At 43.7% G+C, this 23443-nt stretch overlaps 1 non-coding gene across 1 annotated transcript; it reads left to right on the top strand.

Moving 5' to 3' along the window:
- The first annotated feature begins 19552 nt into the window (after positions 1-19552).
- On the top strand, positions 19553-19657 carry LOC138568095 (U6 spliceosomal RNA). The gene has a single exon (XR_011302468.1). It is a non-coding gene; the product is annotated as a U6 spliceosomal RNA (small nuclear RNA).
- Positions 19658-23443: the final 3786 nt, after the last annotated feature.

The raw sequence follows: 23443 nt of genomic DNA, 5'->3' as shown, positions 1-23443 counted from the left end.
ATGTAAAATCAAATGGTTCAAGAGCAGCTGGCCCTGACGGGATACCACCATGCTTAATTAAACTTAATCCAGAGATGTGGGCATCGATTCCTAAGATTAAATTTGATGCTATTCATCTTTTAGGTGAAATTCTGAGGTCTTGGCGCTCTGCAATTATTATCCCAGTATACAAGAAGGGGCCTATGAATGACCCAGCTAATTTTAGGCCCATCGCTCTAATGGACTCGTCTGCAAAAATGTTTACCAGTTTAATATTGCTATCCATTCAACATCATATTTGTACTAATTCCAAATTGGTTTTCGTCAATACATGGGATGCCAATTAAATGCTACTGTCATTGCCCATGTGTATCAGTTGACTAGGTCATCTACTTCGGGGCCGATCTATATGGCAGCACTTGATTTAAGTGCAGCATTTGATTCAGTCATTAGAGGGTTGTTATGGGCAAAGATGATTAAATTTGGTTTTGCACCCCAATTGGTTGCTTTAGTTGCCGCTTTACACAAACAAACGAATTATAGGATTCGATTAACAAAAGCTGGTGTCTTAACTGATTTCATCCCCACAGAAATAGACCTTAAGCAAGGCTGCAATCTTGCGGCTGTATTGTTTAATTTGTACTTATTGGATCTAGATGAAGAATGGAAAGAGGCTTGTATTTATCCGGTAAAAATGGGTAATCTATCACTGAATTGGGTGAGCTTTGCCGATGACTTATTGTTCTTCGATCGGACACCCTTCGGGCTTCACACTAAATTGGCGTTATTCTATGCATTTGCTAATAAGCATAATTTACAGGTTAACCCTGATAAGTCTTATATCGTTGCCTTTACAGAGGGACGTAAAAGGGTGGCGAGATTCACATGGTCCCTTAATGGGATTGCGATTCCCAAGTCATCTTCTATTCGTTATCTGGGTTATCAATTATCGAGTACATACTCACTGGCGGGCTGGAAAATGCTTATTGAGAACAAAATGCAATCACTAACGGCTCAGATGAAATTAATTCATAATAGATTAGAGAAATTTTCTATGCTCCCAATTCTTAAATTTTACCTACAGAAGGTTGAGCCGACTATTCTTTATGCCTTGGTTATATGCCTCCACGATATTGAGGGGATACTTGATATAAGCCAAGGCAAAATGTGGAAGAAAGTATTAGGGTTGGCCATGTCAACACCAAATGTAATCATCTGTCATGAGCTAGGCCTACTGCCTTTATCTGTTAAATGGCATTGTAGAACCCTTGCGAATTATGCTAAAATGTTATCACCCCCGAAAAACTCATTATATATTGACTTAGGGTTGATGATTATCCAAGGTTACCCACCTTCGATCCTGAAATTTAGGAATACAATGGAGGGGATACTTGCCTCTACCCTGATTACTCATATGGATCTAATACTACGACGACCCTCGTGCAAAATGAAATATTGTCGCTACTATTGGTGTCTGTTAATAGACAAAATAAACACTTATAAATCGTACTCTGAATATGCGAAATTCCCCAAACAATGGGGTGATTGTCCGCGGTACCAAGGAATTTTTCCATGTAGTTTAGCATGGTCAATATATATGAGATTTCGGATGAATCTATTACCAACAAATGAAAAAATCATGAATTGGAAAAAGTACAAAGATAATAGTGTGAATGGGCTGTGTCGATTCTGTAATAACAACAACACTATAGAATCACTTAAACATCTAACGGTATACTGTGAGTACTTTGAACCTAAGAGAAAAGTTATGTTGGGTGAATACCTCTGTTCAGACTTCATCATAAGCAGGGAGAATCTTTGGCAAAGATGTATGTGGGGCAGGTCTCAAAGCCTTATTTTGAGTGTAACCAACTTTGTGATGGTTGTTGAAAGAAAATTACGTGAAAAGTTAGCACTTATTCCAAGGGATGAGTTGGTGGAATTGACTAAATGATCACGAAAAGATGTGTTATGTTGGTTATTTGATTGAGAATATGGGTTATCTTGTTTAGTGGAAAAAAATGATTTATTGTAATGTTTATTTTTAGGCGACCGAATATTTGGTGACTATGAAGAGTATTTTAGCTATCAATGTAAAAATTAAAGTTTTATTTGTTAATTGGTCAAATAGTTTTTGAGGAATTCATGAAATGTGTATATGAATTGGTGAAGTTGTTGTTATGAAATTGAGATGTGGTTAGTTAATTGATTTGTTCTTGTTTTGTTTTGTTAATTGTGAATTTATATGAATTTTTAACTGTAAAGGTTTATTTTTAACCATAAACAATTAAAAAAAGGGATGGTTGCACTGCTTTCCTTTGGCACTGTATGCACTTCGGAACCAACCCGGTTCTGATCATCATCTTACACCACACGAGATAGCCACAGGAAGAAGAATGAAAACTCCCTTGATACCCCGAGCTAGAGCTAGGTGTGATGCCCAGTCAACAGAGAAAGTTTAGGGTCTGAAATGCAAATCTATCTGAACTGCATGACATCTTGCCTCACTGTAATTTCAGACCAGCTGCAGCGACGACGAAAAGAAAAGGGTGCAGGGCAGCACGGAACACAGAAGGAGATACTACTACAGCCACAGCTCAAGGACTTTGTGTTCCATCCATCTTCCCTTGTGAGGACTGCACTCCATCCCCAGTAAAACTACAAGGCAGGAGAGCTTGGAGAGCTTGGATTTTTCTCTACGATATAAAACCCTACGTCGGAGAAGGCCCCCTGTCTGCACCCCAACAAGAGGAATCGACGAGCAACGGGGAAGAAACACAGCACGTACAGACGAGATCCATGACGAGGAAGCAGGACGCATGACCAGCCGAAGACAAATAACTTTTTGCAAATTGTGACTTAAATTGGACACTTCCTCTAAGCAAAAAAGAGGATAAGGACATAAAAAACAGACACTCTATGCATCCTAGTTGCAGGGTGAAGAAGAAAATTGCACGCATAAGCCACAACACAGTCTGATGACTTTGAACTTTGAACTGAGACATACTTAAGCCCTGATGAGAAAAGAATATGCCAAATTTTGACCGAGGACACTTACATTGGAAGCAACTACAGTATCCCGACTCATTCTACACCAAGACCCTATTCGGAATCACTTATGGTGTCCCGCAGTAGCGACATCGCCATGGATGTGGTCACCTACTTTGATCTAGTGCTAAGATCGTACCCTTCATTGGTGGGAAGGCTCACCAGTGTCACTGACTTTCTCCAAGATCCTGAAAACGAAAAGACAATAAAGAGATTGCTTACTGTTATTGCTGAACAATTTCATTTACTTCCTCAGTACAGTGAGAAAGAACCAAATGTCTCAAGCACAGACGGAAGTAAACAAGCTTATCAATTTATGAACACATTGTTCTTTCGTATAATCGAAGACTGTCCAACTCGTGTCGGAAGAGCAACAGACACACTCACGTTTCTTCGAGATCCAGCAAATACAGAGTACCTAAGCCATCTCCTAAATAAAATAGAGATCCTAGTCGCACTCCACGCAAACGGACAGTGCAGACATTGTTTAAATTAAAGAGAAAGCATACAATCCTAAAAAGCTCAGCAAGACAGGACGGATGTCCCTGTCACTAGAGGACAGCAGGCTAGCTCACAATGTCCTTTTTCGCTTAGTCACTGACTTTCCAGAGCTAGTGTGGAGACCGATCGATGATGACGTCCTCACATTCATTAAAGATCCAGCTAATGTTGCACAGATGGGCATGCTCTTGCATGGAATCGTGTTACAGATAGAGCTCTCGAACCATCACCAGAATTATCTGAGGAGATTCTAAAAGCCTTCCGCCGAGGGACAGATCAAGGAAGCAGTGTCAAGAACTTCACTTATTGCATTTGTAGTTATTTTATCCCTATTTCTTTATACTGACCAGCATACAATATATCCTCAGGACTGAAGCAAATCCGAGGAGTGGATTGGGAACTTACTTACTTTGAACACGCACAGTAAAAGACTTACTGAGGTGATTAGTTGATTTGATTTTTCCCATAGTCTAGCAAAGGAACTGTATCCTGAGATAAGAGACAACTCAGCATCCACAAGAGGGGGGAAACTTGTGGAACACCTGACACTCTTAAACACAGAACTTGAAAGACGATATTGGCTAAGGGAATACAATAAAATGGAAATTTGATGAATGATCGAGATGGGGTCCAGAGCAGCAATCTGGTCCTACCACAGGAGGAGAGACAACCATGCTTCTTTGGAAGTAAATGCTGCCACCTGACATATAGGGTCATAATGTATTTGTGTATCATATTCATCATTGTTTTACTGTCACTAACGATCAGAACTGCATTTTTTATTGGTGCACAAAGCGTTCCAATTCCAGTGCACCCACCTAATGATGCACACATGAAACCCACAAAAACACCCAGACCTTATATAGTCATTCCAGTCCCTAGAAGATCTGATGGTGGAGTGAATGAACTTGAAATGGATGTGATTAGCAATGATACACACACACATGTGGTAACAGAAAAGCCGGAGACAGGGTCAGCAAGGAATGAATGAAGAAAGGTTACTGACAACCACACGCATGCAAACACTGAATGCACACAAAACAGGCCTAGTGTCAATGACTGCAGAACCACAAGCCGAAACAGTAGAAAAAAAGAGATTGCTTGTCACAAGAAACTCCACAACAGACATTGTGGAAAGACAAGAGGAATCGGAAAAGAAACCAACAGAAATGATACAACACTGAGGGAGACAAAGACAAACTCAAAGAAGATCTCACAAGCACAACTAATAGTAGACGCAGTATGGCCATCATTAGCCAGAGAAAGGAAAAGACTAGAGAATTGAAGAATAAAACCCCAGAGACAGTAGTAACAAACATATATGTTCCAACACAATGGACAAGTACACGTTGTACAACACAACCATACACCGGACCAGCGTCAGGATGGTTGGAATGGGCATTTGTAACCAGCAGAAGAAGGATGCATGAAGAGAGGGAAAGAGCTGCCAGACATTTGTCCACTCAAATGGCACAGATGAGGAAGCCTGCACCATGGACCAGGATACCTGAGAATCTATCTTCCAGTAAGAAAGAGCCATATAGATGCATTTAGGGATGTAGTTATAGCAAACTACAGGAGAGAACTAAGAATAAAGAGAAGCATGCATGGAGATGACAATGAACTGACTGACTACCTAGACAGCACAGCACATTTGGGAAACAACAATTGGTACCAGCATATGAAAGAAGTTGGAAGACGAAATTCATAAGGGGAATGCTTTGTTTGTGCACTCCTACCATACAGCATGGGGAAATCCAAGATCTTCATAGCTGTAGAAATCGATGTCCAGACAGCACATTGTCTGTCACACGTAGCAATGTGCATGATTAGAGGCCAGTTCATAGGTAGTGATGCCTCATTAATATGGGCAACTGAAACAGTCTATCCCGATGAAGATGATTATGTTCAAGACATTAAGACAAGAAACAGAGCGCATACTAGGAATCATGTGATCAGGTACGAGAAGCCTGGAGTTAAAGGAGCAGGAATAAGATGGGAAGTGACCCTGAGACTAAATGTCCAAAGAAATACTGCAGAGGAAGCTCGAAAGTGGAAGAATAGAGCCCAAATGAAGATTTGGGTAACAGTGCTTTCACCTGATAGGTGGGAAAAAGGAGTGATGATTTGCAAAGCCTGGGTGATCATTGGACTCTACAAAGAAACTGTTGAAATCGTGCAGAATGGCTGCAAGCCATTATGGCAGAAACTTGCAAAACTATTGACATGGGTCGAAGATAGAGGCGGACCCTTGCAGATAGTGCCACTAGAAAGCCCAAAGTTATGCTTCAGGAATAATGGCACAAGAAAGATGGGAGCGAATCAGAACTGTGGACAAGTTTTTGACGCTCCAGGAATGGTGCATGGAACTGCAGTAATTATGGATCATTATTGGGCATGCGGATCCAAGGCATACATCAAACTGCCAAGAAACTGGGGAGGTATATGCACAATAGTGAATGCCCACGTTCCAGCACTGGTGATCCCGAAAAGTGACCTGAATATTGACAGTTTCACAAAAGCACATGTTCACCTGAGGAAGAAGAGATCTGTGAAACTGATAACTCGGATAAAGAGAGAGAATTACTTATCTGCTAAATCAGAAGAAGCTTTTCATGCAATCCCATATGAACACAGGCTGTTCGGCCTCACCTCATCAGTGTTCACAATGATTTTTATGCCAAGAATCCAAGTTGGAGTAAATACTAAATGGTTGCAGATAACCAGATGGGAGTTACTGCAGATGATCAGCACGACCATAAAAGGATTCAATGTGATCAAGGAAGAGCTAAGAGCCATCCGACTGATGACTCTTCAGAACAGATATGTCCTTGACATGATCACAGCCATGAATGGAGGAGTTTGTACAAAAATCAGAGAATCGTGTTGCACATTTGTACCATCTCACGATGAGGAGAATGGAACCTTAACAGCGGCCATAGGTGTGCTGACAAACCTGCAGATCTAGATGATCTATGAAACTGATGAAGTTGATGACGACAGATGGTTTGGATCACTGTTTTCATGGGTTCCACAATGGATGGCAGATGCATTCAAGTTCCTGGGAGCCCTGCTAGTGATGATATTGCTAGGATTTTGTGTTATCAAGATAATAATCTTGCAATGCCAGAAGACTGTGGAAAAAGCCATAGGGATGAAGATCATGATTGATGTCAAGCCAGGATGGAAGCCCATGGACCTGACTGGTGAAGAAATAAGAGACTTTGTGAAGACCAGCATTCACGCACCAGAAGGAACAAAGTTTCTCTATCCCAGAAAGCAGAGAAATTATGTGAGAAGATGGGTTTATTGCAGCCCAAATGAACAATGTCAATTGGTGACTTGGAATAAAGACGAACATGTAAGAACAGCAGGAAACTTGAAAGGAGTAATAAAAATATGGACTCCAAAGAGACACTTCTTCAAACCATCATGTATAGACCCCGAAGATGAAGAAGGAACAAACCCAGGCGATGGAATAAAGATAAATACAGGAGAATCGAGTAAGTTGAATCCAAAGATGGAGGTGAAAGTTGTCAGGATTGGCCTAAGGGTAAGGGCATGCTCACTAAGCCAAAGGGAGAAGGACACACAAGAAGCTGAACTATAAGGAGTCCTGTAGACAAGAAAGGATAGGCAACAGAAGCTGTGAACAATAAAGGGGCAGGAAATACAAAGTTACAAACAAGCTGGGTTCCCTCTTGGGGTGTACACAGTAATGGAAAAGAGTGTTCCACGGACCTTTGGAAACTCCAGCCTTCTGAACAGATTGCTATAACAGGGGCCCACTCTGAATGCTCATGGCTGGGAACAACAGCAGTGGGTGTCTGTACCTGAACCCTAAGGCACGAACAAGGTAACAGTACTCACAAGACTGAGGCCTGTACGGGTCCAGCAGGAACCAAACAATGACATGAAGTACAACATTGAAACGCGAAAAGACAAGGGGCAGAGATTGCCTGCCGGAATCCAACAGATAAGCTCTGTACAAAGGATTTACATAAGACACAAGTGAAGACAAGAACAGAAATATCCAGGGAAAGGAAGTTTAAGAGAACAAGGTTCAGAACAGAATCCGGAAGAAAGGAACGGCAGAAACCTAGTATCTGAATGTAGGGAATGGCGACCGGAAACTGTACACGGAATAGTAGAACAGTAACTCAGGGCTGGAAAGACAAGAGAAAGCTAGCAGAAGGAAATGAAGAAAACAGTATAACTGAATGGATAATCTAAGGGGAGGACTGAAGACTCAAGGAAGAGAAGGACAGGGATCAGCAGGCAAAAGGCAGGGGAGAGATGGCGCAGGGCAGCAAGGCAGGAAGCACAGGGCTCTAGAACAAGAGCAGGAACTGAAAGCCACAGGACACAGCAAATATCCAAGGAACAGGACAACAAAGGGCTGGTAGAAGGCTCAATGCAAGAGGCTTGTGCTCCTGCAGGCAGCTGCTTAAATACTGAGCTGCCCTGTGCTGAAGTAGCCTAATTAGCAGCACCTGGAGAAGCACAGCTGAATGTAATTGGCCTCCGCCCTCTCTAGTCCTGGGAAAGTGAAAGCTGCACTGTTCTCTAAGGCTTCTAGAGATTGTACTGCCAGAACTGCTGTATAGGAATAGCCAGGAAATGCCACAAGGTGCATTATGGGACATGTAGTTTGTAAAAGTAAATACGGAGGTTCCAAAGCCTTGCGAATTCAAAGTAAAGACAATAATATGAATAGATGTTGCACAGGGAGTATTACGGAAGCAATTGAGTCCCAAATAGTCCACGATGGGTGCCAATTGGTGCGCCAGTGGCACGATTGTGACAAAAGTGTTCGATGAATCGCCCAGAGGGGGGAGTGTAGAGGAGGTCCCAAATAAAACCTGCACTCCAGTCGCCCATTTTGAAGTACCAGGAACGTTCACACCAAAATATGTGACGTATGATGAGCAGATAAATCAGAAGAGAGCTGTAGTAGGGCTCTGCCCATTACCTATCAGAAGAGCAACACCTATTGAAGTACCAATACCAAGAAAAGCATGGACAGTGAGGTATCCATTAAGGAAACCTTACCAGCAAATGAGACGAAATGAAGTCCCGGAAGAATCCAAAAAGGTCTTAATGTAAGACAAATGGTGACATCACGAGGACCCGGACTGACGTACAAATAGAAGAAATGACAACCCGAGAATGACACCCAGAGACGAAACGGCATGAATGAGGATGTTGTGAACCTAAAAGGGGAGAACGATGTTGTAGTACAAAGAAGCTTATGCTGTAAACAGGATGAAGATATTCAACCAGCTACCACCTGTATGTATGCTTGGAACCGCAAGAAAGCTAAGAAAACTATGCGGCTTGCAATGCTAAGTAGAAGAATAGTGCGACAAGCACCATTATACATAATTTACCTCAAAACAAAGCACAGTCATATAAGTGTAATTCCACTTTGCAAATGAAGCAGAATCAACCCAGGTTACTAAAGGCCGAATGAGAAGGGATTCATGTTCCAACAAAACGAGAAGAGACGGCTGAATCGAAACTCGGCAGATGCAACTCGTGCCAGGAGAGCCAAGGTCATACCAATAGAAGGAACAAACAGTAGCTACATCCAATTGAAATTTAAGAACAGAATATCCTGTCTCTGAGAAGTCAAGATAAGGGTGCGTAGGCAGGTGGCAAGCCGAATAAGACTCAAATGAACAAATTGAGAGAAACTAGACAAGTCCACGGTGTCTGCATGACGTGACCAGCCGAGCTACGAGAAGCACGAGTTCACACTTACGCTTGGCATCCGCCCAAGCAGAGATAGAGGAACTTTCCCAGACAGAAGATACAGTTCCGAGGCCAACCACAGTAATATAATTGACACATAGTTGTTGAAGTGATGATTGATTGTAACCTTAATTGGAGAAAGGTCGGGTAACGGAGGGGCACCCTGCACCTGGCTGACCATTCTGTGTGCTGCTAAGCAAAGTGGAAATTTATGCATGGGGTTGGTGCCAACCCAATCACAATGGACCAAATAATCTAGGGTCCTATAGTTAGTAGAATCAATGGGACGTCATACTTTTAGTGACATCTACAGTAGTCATCTTTGAAGGAAGGGCTTAGACGCCCACCTGACAGTGTTTACCCAATCCCCTCACTTCGTTACCATATACAAATATAGTACCTATATTAAAGTTACCTTTTCCTAACTAATAGAATTGCATATTAACTTTTGAGTGTTATACGTCAATTATGACGAGTTTCCAGTATAAATTCTATGATTTTTATGAAGTTCATTGGAGTTGAAGCGAGAAGGACGATCGCATTACTGCTGATTTCCACGACTCCCTGTTTTTTGTACTTGTCAGTAAACAGACTTCCTTTGCCAAACCATTGAGTTGTCCTTATTGATTGGCGTTGGAGTAATAAATCTGCACCCCCATCCATCTCAAGGATGCAGCTATCTCGTCTTAAAGTACTTTGGGAGCAAACCTCAGCTCTATGGGCTGGCCGGGGGTCTCCGGAGTACATATTTTTTACAGATATTTGCTACTGTGGAGTAAGCAGGGCTAAGAGAGGGAGAAGGTTGTGCCTATGCAAATCATCTGCCAGGATCCTACCTGGGAGTTCATTCCATTTCACCAGCTGACACCTGGCCTGGGGCAGGTAATTTGAAGAACAGACAGATTCGGGCAGGCCACAAAGCAGAGGCTGGGCCATTGATTGGTGGTCCCTTTAGCCATGTCTGCCTACGTTACAGTGATACAGAAAAATGTCACCCTCAGCTCTCATAGAGAGGTATTTGGCTGATCTTGGCCGATCAGGGGAGTGAAGGTTCGGGGGTGACTGCCTCACATTTTCACTGCTTTCTGCAGGGGTAATTATTTTGCAGAAGAGGCCTGTACAAGTGATTTTGTTCTGCGCTGTGGGAAAGTGACTTTTATGCACTGACATTAACCAAAATATGTTGTCTGTTCAAAGAACATACATGCCGAAAAAGAAAAATGTTTTTTGGGGAAGTCTCAGAGGGTCCTGCTGATGATTTTTTAGGCTGTCTGCTACTCTTGTTTTCACATAAAGTGTTCCCTGCCCAGGAATGTTTAAGGCATACTATACTGTATGTCCCTCCCTTACAATGAAAACTCTGTTGAAAGCACAGAGGTACATAGGAATGGATCTGTTAAGAAATGAAACAAAAAGCCTGGGAAAATTTCAAAACAGGTAGGATTTGGACTTACAATAAACTGATTCACAGTCAGATAGATGCACTATGCCTTGACACATTGACCCCCTTACCTTTTGTGTAATCCTTTTGCTCTCAGTAGGGTTGTCCCAAATTCCCTTCTTTAGGCGGCGTTCTTATAAAAGAATCCTAGACCTGCTCTCTGTGGCACACATGCCTCATATCCCGTTGCTCTTGATAAACTCACATCAGCGGAGCGGCCGCGGTGTCTTGATATGGGGGAAAATCTTCCTCGGGACCAGCCCTTGAGAGCAAAAATTACCCAATTCAGCCCAAAATACAGGTTCTATTGTGCCGAGCAGTGAACTCATGCTAGTGACAAATGACACCTTCAAAATGTTTTAGCATTTATTCTAAATAGTGAATTTCAGCAACATCTTGGGATTCAAGTTAGAGAAGATTACAAAACACAAAACTTAGAGAAATGCAAAATATAGAGAAACATAGAACTTAGAGAAACATAGAGAAACACAGTCTTACGCCCCTTCAATCAGCACTGGGAGACCCTGTCCCTCATAAGCTAGCTGTTGCAAGCCCCGCTCAGAGGACAGCGCTGCAGGGTGCCGACAGAGCAGGAGGTTCCGGACACTCGATTTTGCTCGAACCAAGTCCACAGATCGATCTCCCACCTGAGTCATGTGGGCATGCATTTTTATAATCGCGTGCTGTCAGTCCATGACGCACAGTTCCAGAACTTTCCCTGTGCAAAATATAGGCTTGCTCATGGAAAAACCCAATTCTGTGATGCTCCCTGCTCGCTCCTACCCCTCCCCTGGAGCCCTCTCTGCGAAAGCACTGGAATGTCCTTATCAGCGTGTGGGCAAGGCCGTACCAGGCCTTCTCAGGGAAACATGATTTGTTTACGAAGCCATGCAGGGCTACAGTTAGAAAGGCAGAATATTCTAAGAGAAGCCAAGATGAATTAACCCTATGTGAGCAAGCTCTAAAAGGCATGCACTCAAAGCTTAGTGTTCATAGCGCTTAATATTAGCTATCTAAGCGCTATATAGGTGCCATAATGCTCCAAACACTCCAATAATGTCTATTAGCAACAGAACTGGGGCTTTTGCCCTGCCTGTCTATCTACAATACATAATGTGACCTACCACTCCTACTAGGCCTGCATATTCCTTGTAGCTCACTACTGCGTAATGGAAGTGCTACAACAGACTACTGTCAGCATTTTTGGCACATACTTTGAATAAACTATTGGCTTTCAGCGGCTAATGCTGTCATCTAAAGCCCTGATTGGCAAATTTGCAATTTTGTGTATCACTACACGCGGAGTCAGAGCAGAGTCAGTTGCAGTCTCTGCAGTCCCTGCCAGGACTGGCAGAGACATGGCAACAGCCTCTGATCCCCGCCACCAACGTCGCCTAGACATTTCCAGCGAGACAACTGAGGAAGAATCAATGCGCCTCAGAAGTTCGCGGCAACTCCAACTGCCTGCAACCTTATGTTTTCCGCAAAACACCTGGTCAAACTGAGACCACAAGCTCTGCTGCCCATAAGCACCACCCTGACGAGCATCGGCCTACACCCCACATCCATCGGGCCACAGCGCCCAAAAAAAGAGGCAACAATCATCCAGAAATCCCCAAAGAGGAGTCAACAACCTGGGGTGGATTCTCATACCCCCTGATGGAATCCACGAATATACAAAAATCTACACTCAAAGGGACGAGCTACGAGACGGTAGCTCCAGCAACAATCTTCTTTGAAAATAAGGAAAACGCCGCTGAAAATGACGAGAACGTGGGAAACGCTTCGAGCCCCCAGCCCGTGCCCAGTGGTACAGGCTCCCCAACGCGTCCAGTCGGAGGACTGACCCCGAGGGCAACGCCTCCACGAGAGCATGGGCTTGGCCAGGAAGCGGCTACAGTGCGGCAGGCTAAACCAGCAAAACAAACAAACTGCTGCGTACTACAAGAACTCCCACTCACCGCGAATGTCTGCCTGGAGCGAAGGATCCCCTGCGGGCCGGCGGGCTCCCCCTCCCCTTCCGCGATCCAAGCCGGGAGGCTGGCGTCGACTTTAGGGGCAGGGGGTCCGCCGGGGTGCGACGGCGAGGCGGCTCTGCCCGAATCCGCCACGGAGATTCGCGCCCAGATACACGCGGGCGGCCTCAAGCTGCTGGAGCCTCCGGCTCGTTCCCCCATCTGAGTGCGGCACCAGCTGGCTGCTCTCACACAAGCCTGTCAGAATCCAGTGCGCATTTTCTAGCTCCCCCGGAGGAGACTAGTGGTACTACAGACCAGTCGGAATAAAAAGAACTGGAAGCCGGTGAATCAATAGTCCCTCTTGACACTGCTGAGGAGTGGGAATACATCTAAGACCCCAAACCAAATCCTCAGACAAAGACCAGCGTCCAAACCCTAAATGGCGAATCAAACAATACAAAAAAACCACAAAAAAACAGGACAAAAAAATGCAAAAAGACTTGGCCAAACCTAGAAGACCCAACAAAGAGCGCCACTGGGAGTTATCCCCAAAACCATAATCTGCAATTCTTTAAAAGAACTGTTTGCCAGGCAAGGCAAAAGAAAACACAAGGTCCTCACGGAACTAACAGACGATGAGATACTCGAGGCCCTGACGGTCCTGCAACCTGCAGTGAAAACAAGAAAGACTGCCCCAATCTTCAAAGCCAGCAGGGCTCCAAACATCACAGAAGATAACTCAGCTGAAAACTGTGCAGTTGAGCCCTCTCCAACCAAATTGAACACTGCGAAGGGGTTGGCTGAACCGCCCCTTCCTTTGGGGCCACCAACCACAAATCAACCCTCCCAACTTCCACCAAGTAAAGCCCTGGGAGCTGTAGACACCGAACCGGCCACCACCCACGAAACCAAAAAAGCGGACGAAGGTTTGGAGGCTGGCAGTCAAAGCAATCAAATAACATCCACGCCGGACCACCCGGAAGTCTTTCATAAACCTAAACCTTCAAGATTTCAACACCCTAGTATATCCGCAGATGCAGGGTGGCTGCCCTACGGCGCACAAAGCTCGGCAAGAAGTTCCTCTCTCCCTCACTTCGCACGAGAACATCGGGCAATGAGCCATCAGCAAGAGCAGAGGGCCCCTCAAGATTCTTACTTTGAGGCCCCAAACAGAAACCAATTAGACCTATCAGGAACGCAGAAAGAAACTCCTTCAAAAAAAAAAACAGACTTGACGACGATAATGTCTGCCATAACGATAGGTTTATCGCCATTTGGAAAACTCTACGAGTCCCTAGTCGAGACACTAAAAGATCATAGCAGGCTAATTGCTATGCTGCACACAAAGCTAATTTTTATTGAAGGTTTCATCACTGCAAAAGAAAACAGCATAAAAACAAGCAAAGATTGCCCCAACTCTGCATTGCCAAGTCCTGAACCGAACAAAACGGCAATGATGGAACCCAAGCCAAAGAGCTCTTGCGCAAATACACAAACCGATTCCCAACGAGGATCGGTTCAATTTGTATTCTCGGGCACTCAAGACTTTGCTGCCACCGAAAAAAAAGGAAAATCCTTGGCTGGACCTAAAAGATCCACCCATGAACGAAGAATAAACGATCAAGCCTGTATCATCATTGATCAACCAAACACTTCAGATACCAACTCAAAAAGTGTGCTTACTGAAAAACAAACTACTTGATCTTCAACCACCAGAAAAGCTCAATGCCCAACTCCAGCGAAACCTCCGCCAACAAATCACAAAAATCTCCAAGAACTACTGAAGACTTTTTGGCGGACAAAAGTTCAATGAACATTACTCTTCATTCCTCGCCAGAAATACAAGATAACAAGTCCCCAAGAGTATGCAATCCAACATCGACATGCTCCTATGAAAAAGAAAACCAATCAAAAAAACGAAGAAGAAACAGTCAAACAACCACCACACAAACTGTTTCACTTAGAGATCGTCCTCAGAAAGAAGACACACGAGAACGAAAACCAGTTCAATCAGCCTTTAATTACAGAACCTCAAAGGACAAACCAGAACCGCAAGGGCTGGCCGAATTGGAAAAACAAAGAGGCCAAGCTCATCAAAATCAAAGTAAAGACAAAAGACCCCATGACAAAATTCGTTCAGCAAACAAATTCACAGGACCAACCAAGGGATAATCCTAAAAATGGAACAATCCGAAACAAAGAATCGCTAACCATGAATAGAGGTACTATTGTGAAGATCCTGAAGAACACCAAAGACCTCAAACGTCTCACTCCAAAGGACATTACACTTGTGGAACCTTGCCACATCGCTAGAAAAGCTAAAGCATATATATATTCACATAAAGGAGTCGTCATACTCGTGTCTATCCAACACAGACTCTGAAATCCTATCAAAACTAGGACTAAACATCACTGAATACACAAGGCCAAAGCAAGCTCCAGCAAAAAACCAACGAGCAGGAACACCAGAGAACTGTCGGGCTTACACTAGGCATCAACATACCACCGTCACTTTCAAGCAAAAAAAACCGAAGCATCTTCTAATAAAAACACAAGGACAAAGCTTGCGCCGACACCAAGACCGATGAAAGGAAACAAAACAACTCATCATACACGGAGGACGTACCTCGAAGAACCAAAATAGATCTGGAAAAAAACCGTACCGCACTTGAGCACGCAAATCCTCCTCTGAGCGCAGGAAAAACAAACAGTCAAATACCTCTTGGCCCAATTAAGCAACTCTGGGCATGGCTGCCAAAACCTTCAATTTTAAAACTTAGCAAATAGCAGTTAGAAGTGAGGCAAAAAACATTTGAAAATCCAACTCAAACGGAAGAAGCTGCCTCACTGAAACTCGGATCATGGAACACCAGGGGTTTTAAACATTTAACAGCCCCTGGAGACACCAATCTCGGGAAATACGACATCTTAGCATTTCAAGAAACTTGGCTAGCAGAAGCCCCAGCAATAGACGGATACTCACTTGAAATATCACCAGCCAAAAGAGCTAATATAGGCCGTCCGTCTGCAGGACTGCTAATGGCTGTGAAAAGTGGCTCCAGTCTCGAGATTACAAGAAAACGCTCATTCTCCCAAAGCCATCTCTCAATCCAGGTGGAATGGACAAGGAAAGATCCAACAAGCAAAAAGTCATTAAAATCAACAATGGCTTTAATAACGGTGTATTGGTATCCGAAAGCAATCTCAGATGAGAGATTTCTGAGGACCATAGAAGCTGAGATCGATGACATACAAGCAAACACAGAGATCACGATGATTGCCATCTGTGGAGACTTAAACGTGTCTTGCCACCTCGCCAAAGAATCATCGAGTAACCCAGAAGAGGCATGCCAGGGAGACTCAAGAGGACACAAATGGGTGAAATTAATGGACTTGAGGCACATATACAACGCTGCGCAAAAGTCAACAAACCCACAACAAATACCTACAAGGGAAAGAGCCCACCAAAATGCAACAATAGATTACATCTTCACCTCTGAAGCTTTACTAAACCTCTTAACATCTTTTGAAATCACACGAGCAAAAGCAAGCGATCACAACATTGTGGAAATGACTTGGCTGTCTGTCAACCCCCCAAAAACAACCATGGAAACAAGGGTTGAGGTAAACAACCAAGGAAACCGGCTAAGGATGACAAACGATCGAATTTTGGAACTTGCCGATCTATACAGAAAAAAGTTCACCGGGGAAGGAAACAAAACGAGCCAACATACAATATACTACCAACCAATCTTGATCCCATATCAAAGAGAGTACTCAAAGATAACCACCACAGCTCGGCAATGACCGCATCAGTACAATAAACATCTGGTCACGAAACGAAGAGCACTTAGAAAACTGAAAAGACAAGCACAAAAAACAAACTCACAACTGATGAAGCGACAATACCAAGAGGAGTCCAAGAAATACACTGGGTGGCTAAAATTCTATCGAGCCTCCCTCTACCAGCAAGATGCCGAGTTGATGTTAAGAAAGGTCAACGGGAAAAATTCCTGAGAATTTTGGAGCCTCGTAAAGGGGGAGGCGACATCCTCAAACACAACAACTGCAAACGCAGTAAGCGAAGATGGTTGGATAAATCACTTTACCACTCTTTTCAAGAAACCATTGACAAACTCGACCTGCACCCATACTCTGAGCGCCATACCGTGGGAAGACTACTCAAACAAAGAGGACATTGAAAGAGCGATACAAAACATAACAACTTCTAGAGCGCCCGGCCCAGACGGGATAACAAACTTCGACCTGAAAACACACCGAGTTCAATGGGCCTCCTTCATCAGTATTGTTTTCAAGGAAATCGGTCTCTCAAAAACATTTCCCGGCTCCTGGTCCTCAGCAACGGTGGTAACAATCTTCAAGAAGGGCGAAAGATCTGACCCATCAAACTACCGACCAATCGCCCTATTGGACACAATAGGGAAAATCTATGGCTCCCACCTGCTCGCAAGCTTCCAACAGTGGGCAAAACACTCGCCATGTAATGATCCGCTGCAAGCAGGCTTTACCAGAAATGTTGGAACAACAACAAACATCAGGCTCTTAAGCATCCTAAAAAACCAGGCAAGAGAAAAAGACAAAAATACCTATTTGGCTTTCATGGACCTGACTCAGGCCTTCGACAAGATCGATCGTGACCTCCTTTGGGCGAAGCTGAAAATATGGAAATGCCCTGAGCAGATCCTCGAACCAATAATTGCTCTACACTCCAAAACATCTATCAGAGTGAAGCTAAATCAGGCAGGCACTCTGTCAGAAGAAATTACAACTGAGAGAGGAGTAAAGCAGGGCTGCCCTCTGGCACCGGCCCTCTTCACGGCTTTCCTCAGGGACCTAAAAGATTCCGACGACCTACTCAGAACCTTCCCACCCAAACTAGGAGGCTCAGAAATTCCTAGGCTTCTATATGCCGATGATATTATCTTGATAGATCAGACACCGATCAGCCTCCAACGGAAACTGGACAGCTTGAACTCATACGTAACCGAAAACAATCTGGTTATCAACAAGGAGAAAACCAAAATCCTGGTTTTCGAAAAAACGACTAAACCATACAGAAACCCAAACCTTTGGACGATAGACGGCACCAAAGTCGACCAGGTAAAGGAATTTAAATACCTAGGGGTTATGATCGACTCCTCCACAAAAGAGACAAGCATGCAATCAAACATCTGGGAAAAAACGCAGAAACTATCCTCACAGGCCAAGGCCCTAGACAGAAAATACGGCCGCTTCTCGCTATTGCCTGTAATAAAATATTAAAAAGGAAAATTTGTTCCATCGATAACATACGGAGGAGAAGCTATGCCAAATATTCCTCCGAGCATCTGGCCACAACTGGAAGCCTACGAAGTACTACACCTACCGAAGTCTACATCCTTGCCCGCAATCAGGAGGGAACTGGGCTTGCTGTCACTGAAGGCAACTGTCGATTGGAACGAAATGGCCCTCTTTAGAAAAATCATCATGCCAGACTCCGCCCCACAATACAAAATGCTAAAAGAAGAATCAACTGCTGGAAAAAGCAAAATCCTCTTAACCTGGGCGCTCAAACAGAAAGCCTGCTTGACACAGAACGGATGCAACGAGGACAATCTAACCCAAAACCCAATACGTGTGAAGAGGAAACTCAATGAACTTGATTGGATTGATACACTGGAAAAAGCTGCTGCTAACAAACTCTTAGTCCACTTACCCATCCAAACCAAAAAACTAAATGAAATTGATCAAGCCCTCACGTGCTTCCCGGATAAACGAAGAAGAAACACATTCCTAAGGGCTAGGCTAAACCTTCTTCATACAAATGAAATAAGAGCTCTAAGAGGGCTATCAACAACGAGCCAGTGCCGCCTATGCAAGAACAGTGCCGAAATTGAAACAGTGAGACATCTCCTGATGTCCTGTCCAGAAACAGCCTACCTTGGGAAAGCATACCTAACCCCAGTGCTGGAATCCGTCGCCCTTCGAGAGGAGGATACCTGGTGGTGTTGTCTCATTAGTGGGAAAAAAACTCGTTGGACAATAGCAACCACAAAAATTCTAGAAGCCGCATTGGCAGATTGCCTGCAAAATACAGACTCACCATCCTAAGGCCAGAAGCAGACACATGGAAACAGAAAAAAACAAAAGCAAAGAACCAAAGAAACAAAGCAAGAATCGAATAGATAAACGAAGAAAGAAAGAAAGAAAGAATGAAAGAAACAAAGAAACAAAGAAACAAAGAAAGATAAACAATCTTTGTAAAATCAATTATTTTTGATAGCAAACAAAGTAAATAAATAAAAAAAGATTTCCAAGGCTTAGCAAAGCAAACTAGACGTGGGTCGAAGGTTGAACAATCCTTACATCAGCAGAAATGTTAACATTGAAATCAGCCTCAGAATCTCTTAAAGGATGGTCCAACATCTGTTGCTTGCAGGGTGCAATCAGGCAGCCTCTGGTGCTGACGCCTTAAGCCACCTCCTGTTCTTTTCTTGTCCTTGGTCCAGCCATGGGCCCACATACACTCAGAGGTACAGAGTTTTTCTCATGTCTATGGATCTATTGTGATGCTCTCAGGCTTGCATCACCCAGCCATTGTGATGGGGAGGGGGCGTCAATTTGCAGGCACCCACGAGTATGAATCTTTTTTTTTGTCTTTAAATATAAATGGTATTAAACCAAACCCTTTTAAGACCAGATCAATACAGCAGCAAAGGCTGCTGATTCATTTTTGTTTTCCTGTTAATTTCATAACATCCGATATCTAAATGGTGTTTGGACTATCTGCCCTTTGTCATAAGGACATTCGTTATGGCAAATGTTTGACCAGAGGTCTTAATCAATGTTTTGGTTGACTCTGACTTTGCGCTTGCTTCAGCAACAAATGTACTAATATTGGAATGATAATGGGAACATTAAATTGGCCCCAGCTCTAAAGGAGGACACGCACATTTGTAAAGCATTCGCTATTTTTGGCACAAGACAGGACATAAACTTTCTTAATTTGCAAGTCTTTATTTATTAATAAATCTTTTTATAATGAAGATAGAAATTATATGTTTGTATTTGTATTTTGTTCATTTGTATAGCGCGCCAAGCCCGAAGGCATCTTGTTCATACATATTACACGACAACAGAACACATTTTGCACTAAATTCAACACTAATGCCTCAGGAGCCTTTTACTTGTGATTCCTATTGACTGAATGAACAGCCCTGTCTCCTTCAATTTCTTGATTTGTACTTTTAGAAGTGGCACGCTTCTATTGTTTGTTATCCCATTGCACCAAACTCAGCATTATCCCTTTCCCCCATGTTGGTGTTAATTTCTATGTATCACTTGGCACTGCAGCGTAAACTGCTTTTAGGTGCTATTTGCAATCTAAACTATAGATTTACTTGCTTCTAGGTCTTAATCTTTAATTGGGGCTGAGCAGTGTACTACGGATTTGGCTGCTTTTAGTTGGTTGATTTCTTTTTTGATTTCTGTAACTTTCAAACAGTCTCATTGTCAAATACTATCGTCAAAATGTGCTGCAGTGCATGAAACCCTAAAATGTAATGAAGACAGAGAGAGAGACTGAATGAGAGACAGACAGAGGCAGGTTTACAGAAAAAGAGGGGGGCACTTAGAAGAAGGCATGGTATTTTGGGGCTATGTGATTGCATGGAATAGCTTTTAGGCAATCAATTGGAAAGGGGCTCTGTGGCTGGTATGTCAGACTGTTGATGCTTTGTTGAGGTGCTTGAAATATGCGAGGAAGGAGACCTGAAGCACTCTCGACCTGGTTGCATGTCTCCAAGTTACTGAAATCCCACAGAACTCCTCCCCGTGCCACAATGTTCGGGGCACTGAGCTCTGCAGTTGTTCCCCACAAATCACCAAGCGCCCCAGATTTACTTTCTCAGAGTTGCTAGTTACTGCTACCCCACCTCGACCACTATATTTTTCATAGATACTTGCTACTGTGGAGTAAGCAGGGCTACGAGAGAAGGAGAAGCGGTGTGCCTATGAAAATCATCTGCCAGGATCCTACCTGGGAGTTCATTCCATCTCACAAGCTGACACCTGGCCTGTGGCAGGTAATTTGGAGAACAGACAGATCCGGACCGGCCACAAAGCAGAGGCTGGACCATTGATTCGTGGTCCCTTTAGCCCTGTCTTCCTAAGTTACCGAGGTCCAGAAACATTTCACCCTCAGCTCTCATAGAGAAGTCCTAGGCTGATCCTGGCTGATCAGGGGAGTGAAGGTTCGGGGGTGATTGCACACTGCCTCACATTTTCACTACTTTCTAAGGGGGTAATGTTTTTGCAGAAGGGGCCTGTACAAGTGATTTTGTTCTGCGCTGTGGGAAAGTGACATTTATCCACTCACATTAACCAACATATTTTCTCTGTTCAAAGAACATAGATGCCTAAACTTAATTTTTTGTTTTTTGGGGGAAGTCTCAGAGGATCCTGCTGATGATTTATTAGGCTGTCTGATACTCTTGTTTGACATAGAGTGTTCTCTGCCCAGGAGTGTTTACAATGAAAACTCTGTTGAAAGCACATAGGTACATAGGAATGGATCTGTTAACAAATTAAACAAAAAGCCCGGAAAAATGTCAAAACAGGTGGCATTTGGATTTAAAATACACTGACTCACAGTCAAATGCGCTAACCCTTGATATACTGAGCCCCTCACCTTTTATGTAATCCTTTTGCTCTCAGTAGGGTTGTCCAAGGATCCTTTCTTAATGCAGCTTTCTTATAAAAAAAATCCTAGACCTGCTTTCTGTGGCACACATGCCTCATATCCCGTTGCTCTTGATAAACTCAAATCATCTCCCACCAATACAAGATGTAAAAGATTTCCAAGCTTTAGCAAAGCAAACTAGACGTGGGTCAAAGGTTCAGCGATCCTTACATCAGCAGGAATGTTAACATTGGAATCAGCCTCAGAATCTCTTAAAGCTAGGTTGTCCAACATATGGGCCGCCGGCCACAATGCGGCCCTCCAAGCCATTTCATGTGGCCTGGCAGGCTGTACAGAAAACATTGAACAAATAAATAAACCGGGCCTTGGTGGTCGAACCAACATTGCAGAAATAAATAAATTAATCGGGTCCACAAACCTGGCAAACATTGAACAAATAAATAAATAAACCAGGCTGTGGCGGAGGACTTCAGGGGCACCGAGTATGCGGGTGCTCCGGGCCCTCCCTACTGCCCCCGGCCGGAGTGAAGAGACCAGTATGGATCGCCCTTTGTTCCATCCATACTGTGTCTCTCTCTGGCGGCCCGGGTAAAAGCTGGGTAAAAAACAATGTTTACAAATTGAGGGACGGACGCAAAGCAAGATGCTGTTTTTTTGCATCTGTCCCTCCATTTCTAAAAATCGTTTTGGTTTGGGTATATTTCTACATCTGCGTGCACGGATGTAGAAGTACACCCAACCCAAAACGAATTTTAGAAATGGAGGCACAGATACAAAGCAAGTCTGTCCCCCAATTTCTAAAAATCGTTTTGGGTTGGGTGTATTTCTACATCTACACAGATGTAGAGGAACACCCAACCCAAAACGATTTTTAGAAATGGAGGCACAGATGCAAAGCAAGTCTGTCCCTCAATTTCTAAAAATCGTTTTGGGTTGGGTGTATTTGTACATCTGTGCACCCCTCTTGGCAAGAGGGTTGAACAGATGTAGTGGCACACCCAATCCAAAACGGTTTTTAGAAATGGGGGCACATATGCAAAGCAAGTCTGTCCCTCAATTTCTAAAAATCGTTTTGGGTAGGGTGTATTTCTACATCTGTGCACCCCTCTTGGCAAGAGGGGTGCACAGATGTAGAGGAACACCCAACCCAAAATGATTTTTAGAAATGGAGGCACAGATGCAAAGCAAGTCTGTCCTTCAATTTCTAAAATTCTTTTTGGGTTGAATGTATTTGTACATCTGTGCACCCCTCTTGCATTGCATCTGCAGGGGGAGGTGGCAGGGAGAGAGCAAATGAGACTGTTTGCATGTTTCTGAGTGGGTACGTGGTGAGGGTGAATGCTATGCAATGGGCGGGGAACGGAAGCATTGAGGGAGGTAACTCCCCTGAATTCTAAGGAAGGTAACAGTGTGGGAGAGGGTGGGAGTGTGGGGTGAGGTGGGATCACCTTCTTGGGGGGTTTACCGGGGTGGGTGGGCAGTAGAATGTGATAATTCGGCCTTTTGACCACACAAATCGGCTGAAATAAATGTCTTTTTTGTATTTGTTCTTCAAAATGCAGAATTATCACATAGAACCCAGTATGGACCTTGCCATACTGTTGACCTTGTTCAGTGTAATAGCATTCAATGGGACAGTACTTGCAGGGCCCAATGGTGCAGAGCTAATGGGCTTCTATATTTTTAAGGAGACAGTAACAGCACTTCTCAGCAGGGCTGTGTAATCTATTTTCTACTAGAGCTGCCATATTTGAAATGGGGCAATGCTGGTACTCCTCAGCTTGCTAAACAGGGCTTCTATAATTGTAATACTATGCTTTTGTTGAGGCAATGCTAGCTCATCTTAGCGGGGCTGCTATACTTTTGATGGGACAACATCGGCACTTCTCAGTTGAGCTGCTACACTCTTATTGACAAGGCCCTAGCACTTCTCAGCAGATTTATTTATTTTATTGGTTATTTATAATGTGCATAATATACCCAGAGGGATCGAACCTGTGTTGCTCCATGTCGTCTTGCTTCCAAGGCGAACACGTTGCCCCTGAGCTATCCTCCCGAGAC

Source organism: Ambystoma mexicanum, chromosome 2p (genome assembly GCF_040938575.1).
Source record: "Ambystoma mexicanum isolate Mex_15411 chromosome 2p, UKY_AmexF1_1, whole genome shotgun sequence".
NCBI classification, from domain to species: domain Eukaryota; kingdom Metazoa; phylum Chordata; class Amphibia; order Caudata; family Ambystomatidae; genus Ambystoma; species Ambystoma mexicanum.
The sequence above is the reverse complement of the archived record's forward strand: the minus strand, read 5'-3'. Positions and strand labels throughout refer to the sequence as shown.